At 41.4% G+C, this 6,155-nt stretch overlaps 1 pseudogene; it reads left to right on the top strand.

Annotated features, from left to right (window-relative positions):
* The first annotated feature begins 1,285 nt into the window (after positions 1-1,285).
* On the top strand, positions 1,286-4,336 carry LOC116069511 (annotated as a pseudogene).
* The last annotated feature ends 1,819 nt before the right edge of the window (positions 4,337-6,155 follow it).

Below are 6,155 nucleotides of genomic sequence, written 5' to 3'. Positions count from 1 at the left end.
AGCCCAAGCTTGAGCTTGAATAAAGAGTCCCTAATGTTATTGTATCATTGGACTTGTCTCCTAGGTGGTCCTTTCAGGTTCAGGAAAATTTCAGGCACAACATTATCTTTACTTTGGTTCCCTGCCTGAGGTGAATCGAATGCTTTTTTCACACGATAACAAATATATAACAAAAGTCCAACTTTGTCAGTGGTTCCTCCTCCAGGATGCTGTAATTCACACAGTGCCTCTGGCACTTGCAGGGGACTTATATGTCCCTTCCCATCCAACCCCTATAGAGCTTGTAGATGCATCCCACATAACTCTCATGGTCCTTTTCTCACCAAATTTCTTGGTGTTCTTTTTTAAAAGGAACTATTCTAGAATGACATACTTACTTGACAAAACTTCATGTCAGAAAAGAAAATGATTTGTGCTGCATAATGGGATTCTTGCTTCTCATTTCTTTTACTTAGTTCATTCTAGTAGTAGCATGCTTTTGATCAAATATAATTTCCCTTACATTAAGTGAAATTATTCTCTCTTCATGTACAAATAAATAAAAGCTATAGTAGCCCAATGATCAGATATGTTCAGACCTATTGTGCCCTTTCAAAAGTGCACTTTAAGTAATTTTATTGTATTATTTATTAGTGTATATTTTATGTTGCTTAAAATGATAATATCACTAATAAAAAGACACATTATGGATTTCTCAGCCCATAAAGTCCTCAGGACATGAGCATACCCATTTAAGTTCAATTCCCAGTAGCCCGGTAAATGAGTATGGCTCATGTGGTGGTTCATACTTGTATTCTCAGAATCAGCAAGACAGAGATGGGTGAACAAACAAGGACAACTTGGTGAGCCAGCCTAGCTTATTCAGAAAGATTCTGAACAATAAAAGCCTTGCCTCAAAAAAGATAAGGTAGATATCTCCCAATGAACAGTCCACAATTGGTCTCTAGACTCCACATGAATGCACATCCACATGAACATAAGCAGACACAAACACACAGAATCCCCTCTGAGCAAATGCAACTGTAAAATGGAGCATCCACTTTAGAGAACTCCTGAGCATATATCAACTACTAATTAATGCCAACCTGGCTTTCTGCTTCTCTCTCTATCTCAAAAATATAAGCTTGGTCATCAGAAACACACAAGAGAGAAACAACAACAAAAGAGGATTCAAATCTTCCCTCTGTCTACATAACAGCTTGCAGCATCAAGTCTAGTAAACTCCCTGAGATTCTACTTGAGATAGGTGAAAAAGCCATCCATGTTTATGAATGGTTTTTACCTAATGGCGGCTGTGCTAGACTTGATCTTCAGCGTGGTGATGCTGGAAAGTGACAAAACTTTACAGTTGCTGCTTCATGGAAGGTACTTAAGAAACTACAGGATCAAGCAGCCAGCCAGAGCTCCATGGAGGTGGTGGCCGGTACCGGGTGGTGGCTGCAGCAGCTACTCCTCTGAGCTGAGTTTCAAACCGGCCCATTCTCCTTGCCTCCCCCTTTTTTGTTTTCCATTCCTCTTCCCCCTCCCTTCCCCATCCGTTCCCAGAGGATCCAGAGGAGCTAGCTGCTGTTGGCAACTGCTGAGTTGAGTGAAGGCTTTTCATTTCTACCATGCCCTCCCCTCCCCACCCCGTCCATTAATATTATTCTTTTCAGGATTCTTTGTTGACAAGCTGCCTAAGTGGAGAGTGTGATTGTACAAGCGGGGTGCTTCTCCTTTCAGTGAATTCCTGGGGAAAACCCCAGGGCAAAACTCTCAGAAATGGATTCCTGCAGGACGCACTAGATGAGCAGACAACTTCACAGCAAACAAGACTCCGCAGCAAACAACTCCGCTAATGAAAAAGAACGGCATGATGCAATCTTCGAGAAAGTAAGAGCCATACTAAATAAGCTTACTCCTGAGAAAAGTTTGACACGTTATGCCTTGAGCTCCTCAATGTGGGTGTAGAGTCTAAACTCATCCTTAAAGGGGCCATACCGCTGATTGTGGACAAAGCCCTAAAAGAGCCAAACGATAGCTCGCTGTATGCTCAGCTATATCTGCGGTCGGCAGAAGATACACCACACTTTGATGGCCCAGCAGCAGACGGTCAACCAGGACAGAAGCAAAGCACAACATTCAGACGCCTCTTGATTTCCAAATTGCAAGGTGAATTTGAAACCTGAACCCGAAATGTTGATGACTATGATAAGCGTTAAAATCCCCTCCTCCCTGGAGAAGGAGAACAGAGATCAAGATGATCTCTGTTCAAGATGTTAGGAAACATCAAGTTCATTGGAGAACTTGGTTAAGTTTGATCTTATTCATGAATCTATCCTTCATAAGTGCATGGAAACAGTTCTTTGGTAGCTTTTGGAAAAGAAGAATAGAGTCCAACTCAAAGACATGGGAGAGGATTTGCAGTGCTTCTGTCAGATAATGAGGACAGAGGGAACTTGATTAGACCATGAACAAGTGATGTCCTTAATGGATTAGTACTTTGCCAGGATGTGTTCCTTAATGTTAAGTAAGGAATTGCCAGTCAGGATTCATTTCCTACTGCAGGATACTGTAGAGTTGCAAGAGCACCACTGGGTTCCTCCTGAGGATTTTCTTGACAATGGACCAAAGGCGATCAATCAAATCTGTCAAGATGCGGAAAAGATGTAGGAGTATTTATTCCTCCTCCTATGGCTCAAGGGAAGAATGACTTCCCTTCAGGGACTTTTCATGCCTCCAAGGATAAAAATGGATAGGGACCCACTTGGAGGATTTGCTGATATGTCTGGATAAATGCCAGGTAGTAGAATTGGTACTGGTCCAGGAGTTATCCAGGACAGATTTTCACCCACAATGAGACATCATTGTTCAAATCAGCTCTTCAGTGGCCATGGGGAACACAATATGCCTCCCACGCAATCATAGTTTGGAGAGATGGTGGGGGGTAAGTTTATGAAAAGCCAGGGGCTAAACCAGCTCTACTATAACGACAGTCAGGGACTCTTCTCCCAGCCACAAGGACAGTTGAAGGACAGTCACCTTTGTTTTCTAAGAAAGGACAGCTTAATGCAGTTGAGATTAGTTTGAGGCCTGCTCAGTCATCTCTAATGAATAAAAATCAGTTGCCAAAGCTTCAGCCCCAGATAACTATGATTCCTCGCTGTGCACAGCCACCACACATTCAAACACCACCTCCGGGACAGACGCCTCAACTTGGTCTCAAAACTAATCCACTACTTATCCAGGAAAAGCCTGCTAAGACTAGCAAAAAGCTGCCACCATCAACGGAAGAACTACTTAAACTGACTGAATATCTGAACAGTGGAAATGCCAAGGAAGCTGTCAGTGGTGTGAGAGAAATGAGAGCTCCAAAACCCTTTCTTCCTGAGATGTTAAGCAAAGTAATCATCCTGTCACTTGATAGAAGTGATGAAGATAAAGAAAAAGCAAGCTCTTTGATCAGTTTACTCAAACAGGAAGGGATAGCCGTAAGTGACAACTTCATGCAGACTTTCCTGAATGTATGGGAGCAGTGCCCCAAACTGGAGGTTGACATCCCCTTGGTGAAATCTTACCTGGCAGAGTTTGTGGCTTGTGCTATAATTTCAGAGTTGGTGAGCATTTCAGAACTAGCTCAACCACTAGAGAGTGGCATCATTTCCCTATCTTCTTACTTTGTCTTCAACAATTAGCTAAATTATAAGACTGAGAATGGTTAACCAAACTTTTTCAACAAGGCAAGGTCAATATGCAGAAAATACTGCCAGAAATTGATCAGAATAAGGATCGAGTATTAGAGAACTTGGAAGGAAGGGGACTGAGTTTCTTCTTCCTACTCCTTAAATTGGAGAATGAACTATTGAAACAAATTAAGCTGGGATCCAACCCCTCAAACTATATATAAATTGAGTATAGATAACATCTCTTCTAAACTTCATGTAGATAAAGGATTTGTGAACACCTTAATGACCAGCTTCTTATAGTATATTTCTAGTGAAGTTAGCCCACCCAGTGATGAAATAGCTTCTTCTTCTGTTCCTTCCAAAGGACAGTTAGAGCAGGAAAAACAGCTGCTGTTCTCTTTTAAGCCAATGATGCAGAAATTTCTTCATGATCATGTGGATCTACAGGTGCACTATTAAAACAGCAGCTTCCCGAAAAGCATGTTACTTTGATTTTTTTTGTTCATTTCTATGACATGGAAATTACTGAAGAGGAAGCTTTCTTAGTTTGGAAGGAACACATAACTCAAGAGTTTCCAGGAAAAGGCAAGACTTTGTTCCAGGTGAATCAGTGGTTAGCCTGGCTAGAAACTGCTGAAGAAGAAGAATCAGAGGAAGAAGCTGACTAAAGAGCCAGACAAAGCCTTAAATTGTGCAAAACATACTGTTTCAGTGATGTAACTGCGTTTGACCTAACCAATGTGAAAGTTAATTCTGCTATAATGATTTTTTACCATATTTAAAGCAGAAGCGTGTCAGTAAGATTTCCTTTTGTAGTGTGATGTCTTAATCATAGTCTACCATCAAATACTTTCTACCATCAAATACAACATGCAATAATTACATCCAAGTTCTCAAGCAAAGGCAGTCTATTGCAAGGACCTTCTTTGCTGCCAGTTACCATAGGCTGTTTTAAGTTAGAGAACTGAATAGCAACACTGAATATTGTAGAGATGCACTTTGCTCACTAATACTTGAATTGTTGCAATATTTGATTATCCATTTGGTTGTTACAGAAAAATTCTTAACTGTAATTGATGGTTGTTGCCGTAAGAGTATACTGCCTGTACCTCTAGCTCTAGTAATGGGCTTTATGTGCTAGATTTTAAAATCCTTGAGCCTGGGCAAGTGTACAAGACTCTTTAAAAGAAACATGGGTTACTTGCACAAAATTGATCAGTTTGAGAGGTCATTAATGCCCTTGAAGTGGTTTTTGTGGGTGTGAAACAAATGGTGAGAATTTGAATTGGTCCGTCTTATTATAGTATTGAAATTAAGTCTACTTAATTTATCAAGTCATGTTCATGCCCTGATTTTATATACTTGTATCTATCAATAAACATTGTGATACTCTCTTTGTTTTGATATTTTTTCCAGTGGTGTAGCCAGGAAAGGAGATATTATTTGAAAGGTAAACAAAGAAAATATCTAATAAAGAAAAAGTAACTCCCAGAGAACTAGGTGGTAAGATGCTTCCAGGCCTGAATGGGGATGACCTTAGCTGAAATGCCCCCCAGCTGGGAAATGAAATCTAAAGGGACAACAGGGCTTAGAGTTGAGGAATGGGACCCCTACCGATCTTCAATTTTGTTTTGTTTTGTTTTGTTTTTGAGACAAGGTTTCTCTGTGTAGCCCTGGCTATCCTGGAACTCACTCTGTAGACCAGGCTGGCCTCGAACTCAGAAATCCACCTGCCTCTGCCTCCCAAGTGCTGGGATTAAAGGTGTGTGCCACCACTGCCCGGCCAAAATTTTTAAGCCAGAATTGTTGCTATCTAAACAAAATGGAGGGACAAAATGGAGCAGAGACTGAAGGAAAGGCCATCCAGTGACAGGCCCACTTTAGGACCAGTCTCATGCACAGGAACCAAACCCTGACACTATAACTGATGGCATGTTGTGATTGCAGACAGGAGCCTAGCAAGGCTGTCCTCTGAGAGGCTCTACCAGCAGCTGTCTGAAACAGATGCAGATACATTCATTGGACTGAGGTCAGGGACCCCAATGGAAGAGTTAGGGGGAGGACTGTGGATGCTGAAGGGAATGGAAAACCCATATGAAGAACAACTGTATCAAAAAACATGGACTGCTAGGCACTCCCAGGGACTAAGCCACCAACCAAAGACCACACACTGGCTGGTCCAAGGCTCCCAGCACATATGTAGAAGGGACAGACTGGTCTGGCCTCAGTGGAAGAATATGCACCTAATCCTATAGAGACTTGATGTCCCAGGGGAGAGGTGTGTAAGGAAGAGTACCCTCTCAGAAGTAAATGGAAGGGCAGATGGGGTGAAGAAGTCTTGGGGATGTACCATGAGGGGGGAAATAAAGCATGCAATCATCAAAAAATTATAAAAAATAAATTACTGTCAAACAAAATAACCCAATTTTCAAAAAAAGGCACCCACAAAAAAAAAGAAAGAAAAAAAAAGAAAGAAAAAAGAAACTACGA

Source organism: Mastomys coucha, unplaced genomic scaffold (assembly GCF_008632895.1).
Source record: "Mastomys coucha isolate ucsf_1 unplaced genomic scaffold, UCSF_Mcou_1 pScaffold1, whole genome shotgun sequence".
Taxonomy (NCBI): Eukaryota; Metazoa; Chordata; class Mammalia; order Rodentia; family Muridae; genus Mastomys; species Mastomys coucha.
The sequence above is the reverse complement of the archived record's forward strand: the minus strand, read 5'-3'. Positions and strand labels throughout refer to the sequence as shown.